The 18,475-nt window shown below is 46.1% G+C and overlaps 1 protein-coding gene across 5 annotated transcripts in view; it reads right to left on the bottom strand.

Moving 5' to 3' along the window:
- The window catches only part of LOC117587291 (zwei Ig domain protein zig-8), a 59,404-nt gene that overhangs the window by 28,333 nt on the left and 12,596 nt on the right, over window positions 1-18,475 (bottom strand). For all 5 annotated transcript variants that reach the window (XM_034277882.1, XM_034277898.1, XM_034277918.1 and 2 more), the window contains exon 2: window positions 1,396-1,415. The gene's annotated coding sequence lies outside the window, so the exon portion shown is untranslated. The remainder of the gene's footprint in view (window positions 1-1,395; window positions 1,416-18,475) is intronic.

Raw genomic sequence — 18,475 nt, 5'->3', positions numbered from 1 at the left:
CATGCCCCTGCTCGTGACACAAAGTTATTGTTGCCACATCTGTTGCCTCGAACCTATCAATACCAAATTGCAGTCGCTTAAAATATGCTTAAGGCTGTCAGACTCGACAGGGGGCATTAGGAAGGATGAGGCAGAGTTTGGCAACTTGATTATCCGACATTCATACCCCTTGTCACACCAAATTAGGGTTCCGACGATGACCAGAGGATCGGCTAATGTCCCCTCATTAGGAGCAGCCCGCATCGCATTCCCTTTTTGTTTAACTCGCTTTTTTCTGGATTCTTTTGTGGTTTTATGGTTGCCGCTTTTGTTGTTGCGTTTGCGGCAGAAAATAAAAATAAATTTAAAAACACCCCATGCAGAATATGCAGCCATGCGTATAATTAATCTGTTGGCATTAATTGCGGCAAGGGCTGGAAAACAGCATTTCCAGAAAGCAGAGCAGCAGGAGGGGAAACAGAAACAGAATCACAGAAGGCTGAACGGAAAGCCTGCAATTATTTTAACGCTCACTGCGGCGAGATAAACTAAAGCGGACACTTCTTCCACTCCCGCACTTCTTTGCTGGAATATCATTGAGAGGCAGTACCAGGCATGGTAGGCAAAAATGCTAGCAAAGCTGCTGCCAGGCAACAGCGGGGAAGTCAGAGTAGTCTATTGAACAATCTGGGCCACCAAGAGCAGCTCCAGCCAGTTAAAGCTGATTGGCTTGGCCTAGCTAAATACGGTTTAAAGACATCTTTAGCTGGGGCATCCACACTTTGCCTGACTGACTATCCATCTGTCTGTCTGTCTCTATGTATATCTATCTGTCGTTCCATCTTGCAGGCGTAATTAATTGCTGACCAAGTTGGGTGCACGCCAACACATTTTCACCTGGGCAAACTCAAGGAGGAGCCCCAGAACCAGCCCCAGACCCAGAAAGAAGAGGAGAAACGACTGCACAATTTATAAAAGTCAACACTTGAACACGTTCCAGCATTTCACAGAGCCCGAGCACTCCCCAGAACCGCCTACTGGCACCAGCACTGGCTCTGGGTGCCATTCCACTTCATTTTATTATCAAGCGTATTTTTGCACGTAATTGTTTTGACGTCACTTTGCAAATTGTCCTTTTTTTCTGCCACCGCCACTGCCCCAAGTGCCATCCTCCCTCCTCCTCCTATTGTGACCTCAGCTGATACTATTGGGTTTTTTGCTCAAATAGTTCATTAACCAAAAGCATTGCAATTAATTTTCTCATGTCAAGCAGTCCATCTGCATGTGAAACTGGCGGATGCCAGTTCCCATAAATCGATACAGTTATCAAGTCTTAATGGAAGGACTGTGAGTGCACAGGACTGTGGGGCATTATACACGTATATCTTTTGGGAATTCTCTCGTTCGTTTACTTACCAGCGCTACGATGATGGTATCTAAAAATAGAAGAAATAAACACAATTAGTAGGGGATCAAAGTGGTGCGAATTCGGGGTTCAAAGTGCAGGCCCCCAGCGATAAGGACGAGCAAACAGAGTAAAGTTTTTCAGCGTCTGTTGTGTTTGGCAGCTGCGCCTGCAACACAAACAGCAGACCCCCAACTTGCGCATAGATACAGCCACATACAGTCAGTGAGAAAGAGTGAGACAGAGAGGGTAGGGTGGGAAAGGTACACACATACACACATTCATCCATTGACATTGAACGAGCCGGCCTGATTGCCGCCTGCTGAGTCAGGGATGTCAGCCTAGGCGTCAGCAGTTTGCATGTTATTGACATTACGGCTTGGCGGCAGAAGCAGCAGGAGGAGGAGGTGGTGGATCGCAAGCAAATGTGAATCTCAATCTGACTCTGACTCTGAATCCTAGTCAGGGCAGGGCAGGAGTCTGTTTTATGTGCCCTTTGTAGCGGCTTAAGTGCAATCAGACTGCGCGAGCCCAAGTCTCATTTCCCCAACATCAGCGTCATCATTCGCCAATGCCACTTCAGTGGAGCTGAAGCTGGAGCTGGAACTGGGCCTGTCATCGGGTTAGAGTCAGACAACCCATGGCAGTCTCCTAATCCGCTGTCAGCCAGACCAAAGAGTAGATCAGAAGGCCTCCTTCTTCGTGCTGTTTCAATTAAATATTGGCAACGTTCTTCTGAAAAAATGAAATAAATTAATTATGCTCGCCTCGCTAGTCGCGTGCTCAGGGGAGCTGAGGCAACAGAGCTTCTGGCGAAATAATTAAAAAAGGACACGCTGGTCCAATCCGAAAAAGTAATTATTTGTCTCACCCGATCTGCTCCCTTTTCGCTCTGTTTGGGCCAGCAAACTTTTACAGCGAATTGAAATTAATGAAAATAAATTTTCAGAATTGTTTTCAACCCCTTCTCGCAGGGTGCAGGCCGCTGAAGTTGACTCTTGGAAATGATTTGAGTGTAATAAAGCAGAGGCAAAACAAACCAAAGTAAGCCAAAGTAAAAGGACGAAGGGTCCGGCGAAGACCCATCATCCATCGCCCCCTGGCCCATCACTCCAAACATCATTGGCGGCAATAGCGAGGGCGGCCCGTGGGGCTGCTCTGACTTGGCACATGAAAGCACTTAAGAAATTTAGTTCTTGTTCTCAATCTTGTATCTGAGGTCATTTCGGGGGTCACAGAGGACCCAGGCGGTGGACCTTTCCCGAACCGCCCCGTCCCACTCTTTTGGTTTGTTTGACCGATCAGAAATCTTGCAAATGCCTTTGACTCTGACTTTGGTTTCGGTTTGGGTTTGGGATTAGAACATGTTAGGGGGGGGTGGGTTCCACCCGCGAGAACAATGCTCCCTCAAACTTCTGCTAATCTTCAAGCCAATTCGGTGGGCATCAAACTAATTAAATATTCGATTAGCAACAGAGACCAGAGGCAGGGCGTACCAACTGACAAATTAAAATCCATTAATATTCTTTCGCATCCCGATTCATTTTGCATGCTCACTGGCCAGGTTGTGCTCCGTGCTACCATTTGCGCGAATCCCTTGGTCCACTCTCGTTCTGTGTTGCATACACTTTTAATGCGACTATGGCCAGAAGCGCGCTGCCATTTGTTTATTTAATTAAGCCCATTAAATGACAGCTACTTTCGGTAGCTTTCCTCTTTCCTCATCCGCCCCTCGACTTAGTTTGTCCATATGCTGCGGACACACACACATGCATAATTAATGGGGAGCTTGGCAGCTTCGTCTGATTATGAGCATATTGAGCTTTGTTTTGGCCATATTGTGTCGGCAACTGGGAAGAACCGACCGCCTCTGGCATATGTTGCAGAGAAATTCAGCTTTATCCCTTTTAAGCCGCCTCGTCTGACATTTAAAACGCCTAATTAGCTGCGGGCTCTCCGACAGCGATCCTGTTTCTCTTCCTAATGAAATTATTGGAGCATGCCTCTCATTCATCTATCCTAGCCATATGGCCCATGACATGAAATGACCTCTTATTAAGTATGGCCAGCTGCAAACAAATTGAATTTATTCAAAATGTGGCACATTGTGGGCGTGAACTCGTGTGTCCCTACGACTACCTCATCCACCACCCCTACCGTACCTAAGTAAAACTTTGACCCAAAGTATTCCAATCCCAATTCCATGCCCCTACCACAGCATTCAACTTGACTATTCCCATTTCCAGCCCGTACCCGTGCCCGTATCCATGTCCATTTTCATGCATGGACACACCTCAGAGTGGAGAGTTATTTAAAAAGGAGCAGCCGCACATCCTTGACCACTGAAAGTGGGCACGGTACGAGTGCCGGTATGGTATGCCCAATTTCATTCATTTGAATTGTGCCTCCAGAGCCGCATTTTACGATGGCGATTATGCCATTTTGACATTTTATTTTATTTATTTGTGTGGCCAGGCGAAAGGTCAGTGCTAAAGAGATACGAGCATCGCTGGATCCCATCCCATAAATTAGTGCACTTCCGTTCCTGCAGGGCCTCGGCCTCTTGGGCGTCATGGGTAGGAGGTAGCGGTCACATAATCCCCTCAAGTTTATTGAACTTTATGAGCTGGGATTACATGCCGCAACCAAGTGACAGCCGACGGGGACCCTTGGCAATTTATGTGCCTACGTGTGACTGACAAGTTTATGTTTTCATTTTTCTGGATCTCATAAATTTCCGCCGATACTGGGAGATTTAAAAATGAGTGCCACTGAACTCGAGTATAAATTTGCTAGGCCGGGGTTCGTGACTCAAGCTGTGAGGCTCCAGTGTAGCCCGAGCCCAAGCCTGGGACTGAATTATGAGCTCAAGACTCTACTTGCCAGCGAAGGGTTTATTGAAATGAGAGGCAAATTAGAGCCAAAGTCCGTCCCCGTCCTCCGTCCCAACTCGTGCTATTAATAAGTTCGATGGGATGGATTCATTGTGCGGGTGGGTGGTTTGCTTTTCCTTTGAAAACGGATTGTAATGCCATTATGCACACATGGCTGCATCCTGGGTGGCACATCAAAATCGATTGCCACTATTTGAGTTTATTTTGGGGAGTCCAAACAATGCACGATGGTGTTTTAGCCATCAACTGATTTAATGTTGGAATTTGTGAGGTTGCCACAGTTCTCACAGGATGCCAGTAGTGAGTGGAGCGTGGAAACCGGAACGATCCTCTACGAGTTGTGTTTAAAAGTTTATTTTTATCTAAACATGCAGACGGACGAAAAAAAGTGGCAGCACGGCCTGAGTGAAAATGGTTTGCACAAGCCAAGAGTGTGTTTTTCATGGCCCCGGGTTTCCACTTCACTTTTTCCCCCTTTACTTTACTTTACTTTACTTTACGTTGCTTTACTTTACTTAACTTAACTTCAGTTTTCGTTTCGCTTCGTTCCAGTGGAGTTTTTTTGTACAGCAAAAAGCCTTTCAGCGCTGAGCCTTTAAAGCGAATTGAATTTGCCGAACATGTTGTTTTTGCGCTTCCTGCCGTGCACTTTGCCATTTATCGTTGCCGCTGTCCACTCTTGCGGGTCTTTCCCCCTTCTGTCAGTCTCCCCCTGGCTGCTTTGCTCATTGTGCCGGAATGACCAATTTTTGTGATTTTCAATTAAGTTAACTGTGAGAGTAGCTGCCTCTCGCCTCTCGCCGGATCACTGGTATTTTGTAGCAGTTTAAACAGCTCCCGGCTGCACTTGCTCTCGCAATCACAATCACAGCTCTTGCTCTGGTTCTGGATCCGGCTAACGCTCCAGCTGGAGCTACAGATGCCACATTTCTCTGCGGCTAGCCAGGGCGCTCGGTACCATTAGCTGGGAAATTTATCTACATGCACTTGACAGGTGGCCAGTGCAACGGCTCCGGCAGGGTAGGGTAGGGAAGGAAAGGGCAGCACAGCTTGATTTAGTTGGGTTGAGCTGGGCTGCCACACTAAATTGGACCGCCACTTGATGTGGCAGCCAGCCTTCCGCATGGACATGGCCGTGAACAGACAGACACATGCCCCCGGGCAATTGTGCGCTCGTGCTTCTGCAGCTTCTTCTCCTTCTGGTGAGAGACTGATGCGATGCGATGCGATGCGATGCTCTGCTATGCGATGCTGTGTGGTCTGCTAAGTGCTTGCTGCTAAATTGGCTAAAATTCAATAAGTTAATGGCAGCCCCTTTCCCTGCCCATGTCCCGCACTTTGACAGCTGCAAGCTGTCGACATTGCTCGTTGCACCCAATTTCATTTTGCATGTGCAAAATGTTTACTTTCGGTAGCTGCCATCAGCTCTGATTACATTAGGCATTAAAGCGGGGCTGGGAAGGGACGGGACGGGATAGGATGGACATGGACGAGCATGTTGGCCAAGACAGTCAGGTTGTGGCAATAATTTTGGGTGCTCCCTCCGCTCGTAAAACAAAAAAGGAATCAAGAAAATCGTTCCACTTCATTTGCCACAATCGCCGGAAAATAAAATAGACTTCCAGTGCCATTTGTCCCTGTCAGCTCACAATTTACGATTGACAAACGATGTGCGGAATGAAGCAAAGAAAGTACAGAGCGAGGACGGGGACGTGGATAAGGACTGGCCAGGACCCACTGCCAGCTGCAGCAGAACCAATGAACAAATGAAAAATCCTGCCCACTCGTCGTCACCCTCTCAGAAATAATACAAATTATGGGAGAATTCGAGGGGCGAGCAACTCGCACATTTCTGTTCCTCAGGTATTCATCGTCAGCGTGCGTTAACACACGGTCGTTCAGGGATGTCGATGTCAAATGGTAGACAAAGACTCGTGGATGGATGTGAATGTGGATGCGGATAAGGGAGCGGCAGACAAACCCTTTTAAGATGTCAGGTTGAGTTTTTTCTTGTCTCCAGATGTGTCTAATGAATGCTGACGCTGATTCAAGAGGAACGGCCGCCCGACCATGGGTAGGGCAATGCATGGGACAATCGCTGGAGCCTTTTCACATGCTGCATTCTTTCCTCCGTTCCGTGCTTGTTTTCATACTCAATTAGCCTTGACATTGATTAATACTGACCGTAATTTCATTAAATCGCCTTCTGATATGACCCCACAGCAGCCCCAGCAACAGCACCGCATCGAAGATTCGGGGCCACTCCCTGGACTTTCGACCACGCCCGCAGCCCAAGGCCATGACATAACTTCATTACCGCTTGGGAGGCCCCTTTGCAGTTGATGTACATACGTGTAGAGTCCAACGTGAGCCTGGTACTATGTACTTAATGGCCGTGGCCAGACCCTTTGGGGAACTCCACTCTAACCCTGCCTCTCTAGGTTATGTCGTCAGAGGCATGGTGCAACTTAAACCTTGACAAATGATACGGTTTAATTGTTTGTTCTTTTAGTCTGGATCGAGCTCATTAAATATTCAAACACAACCCGGATTAGCGAGTGGGAAATCGATAAATCGTACATTTTCCATTCTGTTACATTTTGGCTTGCTTAACTACAATCCTGTAGTGAATGTATACCGTAAAAGTCAATATACGTAGGTACCAATTCATTGAGCATAAAACCATTTTTTCACCCGTGGGATCCGATTGGGGTACTGTAGGGAAAAAGAACACCAGAAGCGGTCACACATATTAATCGTCTGTCTCTACCCTAATATATCGATAGCAGGAGTACTCAGTTGCAACGGGAGAAAGAGTGACGGGCGCATGGGGTCGCCGCCAGAGTCTCGTACTACACACATTGTATAATCTGTTAAATTAAGCCAAACCAACTCAAATGGAATAATCTATGAATAACTTAAAATAAATAAACCATCAGTGTCCTTTCTTTAAAAGAGGACTGTGCACACCGTCCCATCATTACGTATACTCAAGTAAACTTCAAGCAATAACTTCAAATCAAAAGAAAACAAAATACATTCATCGGGCCTCCTCTTTTCTATGAATTATTTGAGCCATTGTGTCCGACACCTCAGCGTTCGCCCAGATTAATGCGTATTACAATGCATACACGTAGAAGGCAAAAAGTTAGTGTTCCAGCTGAAGTCCCACTCCCACCTGTCATAGCCATAGCCATGGAAATGGGCATGGGTGTGGGTATGGGGATGGGGATGGGGATGCGGATGTTCCCTTAGTTTTATTTGATGGCCCTGCCACGTGTGTGTGCCGGGGCTGTGCCGTTAAATGTGATATAATAACGTCGACCTGGCTGCATATTTGCTCTTGTTAGCTGTCAAAATAATTGACATAAAGTGGCATGTGTCTTCGGCGTTGTTATTTACGAGCTATACACGCATAAGCGGGCAGCCCGAACAAAGGAGAGGAGGCCATACAACATATCCCCCACGCACAACGTTGGCTGGGATGCCCACAACTATAAATAAATGCCAAAGGTGCTGACGGGCCCCCCACCAGAAGATGGAGAGGGGAGGGACAGCCTGGCTTCATTTCTCATCCGCATCAGCATCCTTGTGGCAGGCCCCGTCGTGCCCAGAATTCATTTAGCCTGTTTGGAGTGGCGGCCAGGAGCACTCGAACTGGAAGTTCGTTGCTCCTCCTTTTCAGATGAAACCTGCATAATAAAGCCGACCAGGACTAATTTATCAGATATTTGCCCAATTTCACTAGAATCTGCTTTCATTTCGTGCCTCACTGGCCTCCTCCGAACGATGTCCCAATCATGCCACCACCCTGTTAAACCAGGCACGAAAATGAATTCCATATACATAAACTCACTCGCACTCGTATATTATTCCGACCAACCGGGTGGCTGGCTAAAATATTTATTAATGAAATTGCTCGGCGCTGTTAAATATTTAGCTGTCGAGCATAAAAAGCTCCCCGAAATATGTCCAAGTATTTCCGACTGACACCACTGCTGTCTCCAAGTGTTTCCCTGATCCGTGACGGGAGTGGCAGCAAAGCTGAAAATTTGCACGGTTCCCTGTCATCGGCAATTTCGAGTTCATCAAAAATTTAGCAGGAACCTAGCAGCAGCAGCAGCACCACCATCTCCGGCACCAGCACAGAGATGTCAAAAATGCTTGAAGCAAAGTTGGTTAATGGGCATAAATGTGGCAACAGACGCTGGCAACGACTGAAGAATGAACTTTAATACGCAAACACTACTCGTACTCGTACATATTTGTATGTGTACATACACGTACATACATACATATGTACAAGGAGATGTCGGGGGGCGAGTGCGCTATCAACATTGCTTCTGCTGGTGCCTGGTCCTCCTAAGAGGTCTCGGTCTCGGTCTCCCAACGCCGCGTCGAGGCTTTCGGAGCCTGCGAGCATTATTAATAAGTATGTACAGCCAGCGCTGCGCTGCGTATACGTGACATTTGCGGAAATTTGATTGAAAAATATCGAACATACTTTTCGCCACTTTCTTGGGGCGCGGCGGCATAACATTTCCATTTGATGCGAAAGAAAATATGAGTTGATATGCCAATTTCTGCCGCCGACGCCTCGGAAGGCGAGGAAATCATCTGCCCAAAAAACAGGATTGAAAAGGCTCGTAATGCTCGTGTGGTTCCTCTTTCCAGGCTCCACGAAGCCACTCTCGCCATCCGTATAACGCCTTCTCTCTCTTACGACGCTGTATTATGCAGTGTGTCACCGATATGCGTATCCGTGTGTGCTAGTGCGTGTGTGACATTACGTGTCTCCATCAAAAGGGTAAACTGAGCAGCGACCTTCGGCATGCCACCTTCCCAGATACGCGTACATCCGCCTGTCAGAGCCGCCAGAACCACCAGAGCCGCCAGAGCCGTCAGAGGACTGGGTTTGCTGGACAGCCGGAGGCCCATCGCCTGCAGCCGCGCTGACAGTTCACAGATTTGCAGCAGTAGTTGAGTTGACATTGATTCATCAAAAATTAATCGAATTCCCTGTTTGCGGCTCTGTGTCAAACTGTCAACTGTCATGAAGGGCCGCGTTCGCGTTCGCGCTCTCTCTCTCTCTCTCTCTCTCTCTGGTTCTTGGTGTGCATATCGTACTGGTATCTGGCTTTGGCCTCACACACGTTCCGCACATTCCATAATCAGCTTAAAACAACAATGCGTAAAGGCATCGACGACGACCGAAATCCGTCAGTGGCGAACAAGAGAGCACTCCGATGGTTGCTGCTTGGTAGTTGTTTGTTTGTCATATCCTCTTCTATGCTGCACGCATTATTTTGTGGCTTGGCCAACTCAAAGACCACATAATTGGAATTCAAGATGCTTCAGCAAATACTATTCCTATTTTGTCGATTGAGAACCCGATGCCTGAGGCCTGCTTCTGTTCCACTCTGGATGATTCACGAGGTGCAATTAGTTGCAGAAGACACAAAGTGATTTGCCACGCTCCCTTTGCCATTGACATTGTCATTGTCATTGTCATTACCCTTGTCTCTGATTCTGTTTTTCTTCTGCCTTTGCCTTTGGCTTTGTCGGAAACTGACAGCTGGCATTGTGACAGTGGCTTTTATTTTATGCCAAGTTTAAATGCGGCTTTATGAATTCACTTTCATCAGACTCTGATCTGGCCCACCCCAAGCCCGGCCTCTGTGGCCTGTACTTGTGCACTTGCCTCTGGCTCTGGGCCAGCTCTGACAACATGGAGAGCCTTTGCAGCTGTGCAATCTGCCATTCATCATTTTAGATCCCACATGAGGGCTGGTTGGTTGCAATTTGTTGCACATCGCCGCCACGATTCCAACCTATCTGATGCTTTTCCAATGGAATTTATCTAGTAATAATCCCCTCTGCCTTTAACATCCATCCGCTTGCAGAACACTCGAAATAATTGTACATGGCCGAGTAAATGAGATATTCGCAAGCTTCTTGGCAGGACCTCTCTGTCCTGCGCATAATCGCTCAGTAATTGGTAAATTGCCAACATTTCCCTTGCCGAACACATGACATGACGCATGTGAGTTGGCGTCGCATGGTGTACTCAAATATTTTCCTGACGTACTCGTAAATCTACCCAACACCTTTTCGCAGGTGTGAGCTTTGGCAGCAAACGAGTTGGATTAGTAAAAGGGTGCTTTGCGGGTCAGATTTGAGGGATGCTAAACTTTTGACCAGCCTAGAAATCTGAGAGGCCTCAACCCAAACTTCGGCACCAACCTCAGGCCCCGTCCATTCTGCTAAATGACCCATCCTTTGTTCGTGTCAATAAATGAAGCGTGATTGATTACGTGAAAAAGTTTTTGGGAAACTCTCGTGTTTATGACAGCGTCAGCGGGGATGAACTACCGTGGGGGGCTAGCGATGGCAGAAACAACAGATTCTCACACAACAGCCTTGGGGCTGCCCTGGAGTCCACCAGTGGACGTGGACAGGTGTGCGCTCCGGGTTGTTCGTGGGGCATTTGTTAGTGTTTATTGTTTGAATTTCGTGTATCTTTGTTCAGCTGGCGCTCCCTGTTGTGCCCTCTCCGTTCCCTGGCACAACAGCAATGCCCTTCCACTCCCCCTTGTCCCCACACGACTGCTGGGAAAATATTTTGTCAGCCATTTTTATGCAAATGAAATAAATTTTGCATAAAAAGTCAAACATCAACAGAGATTTATGACTTGTTGAAACTTTAGCATAATTTCATAAATATTTAAACATTTTCACATTGTGCTGCTGCAGAAATTCAACCAAAATTATGCACAAGTCCGAGAAGCACGCCAGCCCAACGAAAAAGGATGATTATGTGCAAATATTTACGCTTATTAAGTCCTGGACGGAGTTCCGGCCTGCCCCAATTGGATCGGCCATCGGCTGTCTAGGCCGGAAAAATCACAGTACTCCAAATCGCAAAGAGCAACGGTAGTTCCTCCTGTCTCAACGAGGTTTGGGCTTACTCCTTTCCGGGACTGATGACAATATGAGAATATAATAAATTGTCATTTAACATTGTCCGGAGCGTCGGACACTATCCCCGTAAATTCTGGGCCTCTTACACCAAATAAGTCTACGATTCTTTTAATATAAATGTATTTCAAAAAAAAATATTAAAGTACTCGGCAGACAAAGCGTATACAAAAATGCATTTCCATCTTTTCATTGTGTTCTACAACTCCGATACATGCATATTTCAAGCGTTCTAGCCTGGTGAGGCCTCTCTATTAACCGAATTGCTGGACACCATGCCGCAAAGCAGCGTTAAATGCATATTTTTTTGATCATATGCATGCATCAATGCAAATTAATAATGCATTCCACTCCGTGCACGGGATAACATCAGGTCAGAGCCAACTGCCATTGCCTTGCACGCTCGCACGAGTACGAGTATAGCCTAGTGGTGGAATGGCTTTGCATAGGATTGCATTTATATAGCTACTGAAGCGGGTGTGTGCATATGCCCAGACTCCCCAGGACTCTCCTGCCTGTGACAGTCACTTCAATTAATGAGGGCTCGGCTAATTACAGGACGGGGCAAACATGCGGAATTAGCAACGGCATGCAATAATTCAATTGCACGGCCGAGGGAACGGCGCTTTGAGCCTGACATATTTGCACCAGCAAGGCCCCGCATTAGGACACGCCATGCGCAAGGAACAACAACAATAACATACACAATTATACGGGAGAGAGAGAGAGAGAGAGAGAGAAAGTGGCAGTGGCAGTGGCAGGGACACACTTTGAGTCGACTCAAATGGCGATAAGGGCCATGAAAGTTCCCATCAAGCGGCCGATGTTGGTCCGCTTATCGGCTGCGCTTTATCGTACCTAACATTTCAAGTTAATTTATTTCGCTACTTTGATCTCACAAGGACCACCACAAAGAAGGAGCAGGAGAGTAAATAAGGGAAATATAGAGAAAGAGAGAGTGAAGACTATACAACTTTTCATATAAATTCCAAATTTTGAGCGACAACATGCCAGGAAAACAAGAACGGCAAAATTTATCTTCTCAATAAATTGCGCAACTTGTGATTCAAAATATTTTCGAAAAGAGCCTTCTGTGTATCTTTCTCTCTGACAGGCTGGGCAAAACCTCAAAGCACAATTTTTGCGACCAAGCCAAGGAAACTGAGGGGCCCATAAGTTCCCATAAGTTTTCCACGAGTTTTCTGTTCTCGCTCTGCTCTGTTTGTATGGGAAGAGAAGCCGTAACGGCCAAGTGTTTACAAATAAGCAAAGCATACCGTTTCGTGGGGTATCTGGGTGGCAGTGGCGGCCCAGAGCTTAGCCTCATGACAAGTGATTACACGACCGATGTTGTTGATGTCGGGCATGTCCATGGCAACGGGGATAGCAGCCAAAGTTTCTCCAGCAACCGGGAAGCCAAAATCGCGTTCCATTACTGTCGCTGACAGTCATCAGCATTGCAGGCGGCTCAACCCAAGACCATGCCAGTTTTACCCGAACCAGTACAGTTAGTATAGTTCAGTTCAGAGTCAGCAGGAATCGTTGAAATACAAAGGCCACATTTGCCACGCGTCATCGTGATAAGCGGTGGAATTAAGTAGAACATTTTTGGCAACCAACTTAACTGAAAACCAAAACCCAACTAAAACTAGCAACTACTCTACATCGGATTTATAAAATGTTGTATTGAATACAGGACGAATGCACGTCTATTAATTTTATTATCTTTTAGTTTTGGACTCAATTAAATAGGTGCCACTTGTGCGGAGAACGGAATGGCTATACCAAATATTGTTATAAATAGAAAGAAGTAACTGCCTTTTTGCAGCTGACAAGCCGCGACTTTGTAATATTGGAAAGCGCATAAAATGCTTTCCAAGTCCCCATTAAAGTCTCTCGTTGGCTATGTGAACTCACTAATTTCCCATTTACACTTTTACGAGTGCTGTTGCCTCCCTTCCCGGTGATGGTGATGGCGATGGCGATGGTGTGGCTGGCTGCAAAGAATTTCATGCCCTTTTCCGCGAAATTGTTTGCACAGCTTAACGACATCTCGCCAAGTGTGTGTGCGTGCACTTGTTCCTGCATGTGAGTGTGTGTGTTTGTGAGTGTCTTTGCCATTGGCAGCCATTGCTCTGCTTATGGTACAAATACAAATAAGAACCGCTCGTTGGAGACCTCCTTCTAACGCTCCTCACTGCCGCCCTTTGGCATTGCGCTTTGTTGCTTTTGAGATTTTATAGCTTGCATTTGTTTCACGCTCACTAGACGTCAACGGCATTGACACACATACAGTCAACATTTTTGTTGCACCCCCAGAACAGCAAAACAGATACTCTCACAGGCGCACTGTAAACTAGTGCTGCTGATGTGTACGCAATTTACGAGGCGCTGTAAATGAAATTTTGTTTGTTCGTTTCTCGACATTTTGAGTTTTCGATGTTTCGATTCTGTTGCCTCCATGCTGGTTATAGTGGCACTCCATTTAGTTCAGAATCTTGTTTTGCTATGGCCAAAAATAAATGAAAAGAAAATCTGGCCTCATGCACTTTTATGGCCTCAGCAAATTACAACGAAAGCCAAAATCGCTTCACTCCGAAAGAATGTTGCAAGAAATCAAAGAATTCAACTCTGTTTGCACACTCTTACATTTGAATTTTTATACATATACATACATGCATACATAACTGAGTTCATTTTTGTGTGTTCCTTCTTGCCTTGCTCCTTCCGGAGTGTTATAACATTTATTATGACGCATCCTGGCAGCACTCAAATATGACAATATGCACAGCCTCTTTGCCAGTTGAAATGAAAACGAAAAGTCATGAATAAATTTATTTATTGAATGCCTCTTCCTGTGGATGCTTACATGTGTGCGCATGTGGTGCCTCACAGTCTCTTTAGAGGGATTTAATTTATTGCTGCACGTCTTAGCATCGGCCATGGGGCGTCATTTGGCATCCGTTTTAGTGCCGACGACTCGTCGCATCGGATGCTGCTCAGCATCGCAGCGTAATTGATGCCCCTGCCATCCGTTGGGGAGGCGCGCGATGCATGTCAATGCGTGGCTTGATGTATGCCTCAGAGCACGGTAATACAGACAAGGCTGACACTCATCAGCGGCAAGGGCATGGTATGTTCCGTCCGCCCCAAAGTTCGCTTTTGGTGCTTAATTCTCGCGAAGAACTTGAGGCACTTTAACTCGCGAGAAGCGGGGAAAATTCAATTAGAGCAGCGAAAGTCTCAGCTGCTGCTCGCTCCGCCTTGTCACTGTCAACCGCAAAGATGTTGATAAATTAAGTGTGTCTGCCTGGCAGAAGCCAGTGCCGGGATGAAGTCCGGAGCCTACAATTGCCATGACAACTAGTCCCGACCAGACCAAACCAAACCAGACCATCGTCCGTAGCCTCTGTCACCTGGTGTGGGCTATTGGCTATTTATTTGTGTTTTTACTATGACTTTTTTGCAATCAGAAATAGTCCCGAGTCAGCGGGAGCAGAATGGCTTTTGGCGAGTGATCGGGGTTTCCTAGATATGTCGGCACATCGCAAGAATATACATTTCCAAAAAATAAAGTATAAATTTAACCGTTAAACGCACAATTAATTATAAATGTGCGCCATGTCAAATATGCAAATAAATAGCAGCGTGGCTCGGTGACAGAAATTAAGCATCGTAAAAATCGCGTGCGGTGGGAAGACTTGACGGGAAAGCCCCCAACCACTCACTTTCTCTCCCCACGAATAACGGAACGGTGCGTGCGCCTGTCAAAATGCACGAAATATTGACATACTCGTACTCACGAGACCTGTCCCTAGAATTAGAACTGGGTTGGCTGTTGCTGTCCTACTTAGTCCTCTCTACTCACCCACATTCATCAAAGGAATTCCTGGCAAACTCACTTTAAAGAGGAGAAGAATTATACCTTGTGGAGACGTCTTGGGTATTCTTTATATGCCTCCAAACAAGTTCGAATTTCCAATTGCCTTTCAGAAGCTGCGTTAGGGTCCGCACGTGCAAGCAGGAAAACAACTCAGTATCCTCCGGCTACGACTCAAGCTTTGGAGGTACAAAGGCATATTCAATGGCAAAACGGAAAATTTCCAATCACAAAAAACATTTTCAAAAAGCCCAACGAGTCCAAAAAGCATGTGAATCAGTTTGGTGAACAATTTAAATGGACCTTTGGGAGGGGCTTGTGTGGTTGTTTTTCATCGACTATTCTCTACTTTTCATATTTCTCACTGGAATTTAGTTTATCAATGTCAAATACATGCAGGAAAATGTTAAAAACTGGATACAACAAAAGCCAAGTTCAACAGTCACGTGTCTGGGTGTGCATTAAGCATTTAAATCTCATCCAAAAAACGGACAACGACTCCAAGTTCACTTTAATTTTGAACTGAGATAAAACAAACACATAAATAATACTTTATTGCTCGATTTTGTGTTAACATCAGCAGTTGTAGCAGCATGAAAAAAATGGCCATCGTCTGTTCAGACTATCCGGCTGTACGAGTATATAGGATTTTCGCACAAAGTGCTTAATAAGCAGCGCAGCTGTCAACGGTTTGCTATCAATTCCTTTCTTTGTGTTGCCCACATAATGTCGGCCATCAAAAGTTATAGTGCCGTGCCCGTGCGCTATCAATTTCTAGTTCAGTGATCTCTTTAGCCGGAAGTGTTTAACGCAATTGACAAAATGGCTTTGTAAAAATGAAAATGGCCAACAAGTAAAGCGCAGCTGGGGCATTCCAAATGGTTCCAGGTACGAATTTATTTGTCGCTGCAGGCGGCCAGCAAATTAATTTTGAGGGTCCAGCCTCCTACCCGACTGTCAAGGATCTTGATGGCAGGATGATGGCTGCTGTTATCTTGAACGCAATTTTCGCCTGCCAGCCAGTACTGGCCTCCATGATGTGCCGCAAGTTGCAGCTGCTGCCCAAGTTTCAGACAATAATCAAAACACAAACAGCAGCACCGAAATGAAGGAAGTGGCAACTGGCAAGTGGAGAGCTTTCCAGCTTGCTCGGGGCTGTGTGGCACATTCCCCTCCTCACACTAATTGCTTTCAATTTAATGAAAATTTTAATAGAAAAGCGCTTTGCCAGAAATAGTCGTCGCCTTGGCAAGTTCTACTTCTACTCCACTCCATTCTTTCCTAGCGCGTTCCTTCCATTCCTTGGGCTTGACCCTTAAGCTGTCGCCATGGCGTGCATAAAATAAATAAAGGACCCAGCCGTATAGCGAGCGAGCCCGAAAATTGCCCCAAAACAATTTGCACTTAATATTGTGCCAGGGAATTTATTCGGGACAAACATACGCACACACAAGCACACACAGCCGGTTTGATAATCAAAAGTTTACATTTTCGGGCATGCGAAAGTGCATTTCATTTAAGTTTCGTATTTGCATTTTGTGCAGAAAACTTCTGCAAGGCTCAAGACTGGCAGCAGCGTCGACAGACAGCGGCAACGACAACTGCAATTGTCAGCCGGTTCCCATCTATATCTCCATTTTTGCCAATTCTACTTAGGGCTGGGAGGATTTCACGGCTAGCACTTTCACGGCACGGCTTGCAAGTGTCGTCAAGTGTTGAAAAGTCGTGGCCGCTTGTCTGCGCTCCACCATGTCTCTGGCTCCTTTCCGATTGATTTTTATAAGCCAGTTTGCATTACATACTGATGGGCTAAACATAAATATCCTCCTTGCTATCAGACTAATCTGGAACTAATGAAGACACAATATCAAATATTGCACCTTTGTGCTCAGATGGCAATTCTTTCAGCTTGATAATGCCACAGCCGAAAATGTCTGCCATATTTCTTGGTCACGACTTGGCCGCCAGCGCTTTGCGCATCGATGAAGCCAATAAACAATGATGAATCACTTATAAATTGTTGCCATATTTTTGGATCCATGCCCACCTAGCAGAAATATGTACTTATTGCCTTCGGAAGCGGTACCACCCCCTGAAGCCGAGTGGAGTAGAAATTGAAATTGATGACGCTGCTGCTGGCGAAGCTGTTGACTTGACGCCGCTTAAATGCTGCCTAGTAAGAGTTCCTTTTCTCATTCCGCAGCGATTGTGGTTGTTTATTCACGAACATTAACAAAATAAATGACATGCAAATAAAAAGGCAAATGCGAGCGCGAACACAAAGCGACGTAGACGGCGAAAAAGTTTTGAATAGACAAATTATTGTGATGCCAGAAGATGTGGTATGGGGGATTGGTTTGGGTATTGGGCGTTCGTCGATCCGTTAAATGCAATTCATTACAAATTTTCCGAAACGGAGGGCTGGTCAGAAATCTAGGATAGGGACATTTTTAATTTTGGCTTCCAATGAGTCCCTGATTCTTGCCGCAATTTCACATTGATTGGGTTTGCCGGAAGAAAAAATTATATTGATTAGGGACAAACTGATTAATCGCCGCTTGACAATTCGGGCCAGCTGACTAATTAAGCCAAATTGCCTGCAAATCGAAATTTTATTAAATTGGGCTCTTCCTTTACTTTGTTTGTACTCTCGTCCTCCCTCCTTCACACTGCCATAAACTGGTAATGTTCCCGGTTCATGGGAAAGAATTGCAAATAAGGCATCAATGTGGGGCCCTTTTGAATGTTCTGCCAGTCACAGTGAAAATTTGGCAACTTTAAAAGGGTTCTCAGCGAGGGTGGTGACTGTGGGAAAGGTGGAGGTGGATATGGAGATGGAGAGATGGTGGCTTCACCTTGCCACTGTCGTTTGGCATTTGGCTTTGTGGCAAGAGTGTTGAGAGCACTGCCACACTGCCGTTGACAGCAACGTGAAATTGCTCTTGTTGTTGCTAGTATCCCAGGCATTTCCCAAATTTTATAATAATTATAATTTTGTGTGTGTATTTGCATATTTGGCTCTGCCGAAGGTTGAAGCCTGGAGCAAGCAGAAAGGGGTTGGGTTGTGTGGTTTCTGACTGTGGCAGCTGTGAGCTTAACATGGCCAAAGTTCTGCCTGGACAAAGTTGCGGGCTTTGCGAAATGTTTGAGGCATGCTGCATACCTAGTAACATGTAATGATAACGCTTGCAAGAGCATCGAACTTGGCCGGGAAGGGGCCAATAGCTCGTCTTTGCGAGGTTCCCTTTCGTGGTTCCTTTTTGCTCAACAATTTCAACGCAAATGGCACGGCACGCTCGACAAGTCCAATAATTGTGAACAGGTCAAGTTTGGCGCTGT

Source organism: Drosophila guanche, unplaced genomic scaffold (assembly GCF_900245975.1).
Source record: "Drosophila guanche unplaced genomic scaffold, DGUA_6, whole genome shotgun sequence".
NCBI classification, from domain to species: Eukaryota; Metazoa; Arthropoda; class Insecta; order Diptera; family Drosophilidae; genus Drosophila; species Drosophila guanche.
Note: the sequence above shows the minus strand (reverse complement) of the source record. Positions and strands in the feature narration are given on the sequence as shown.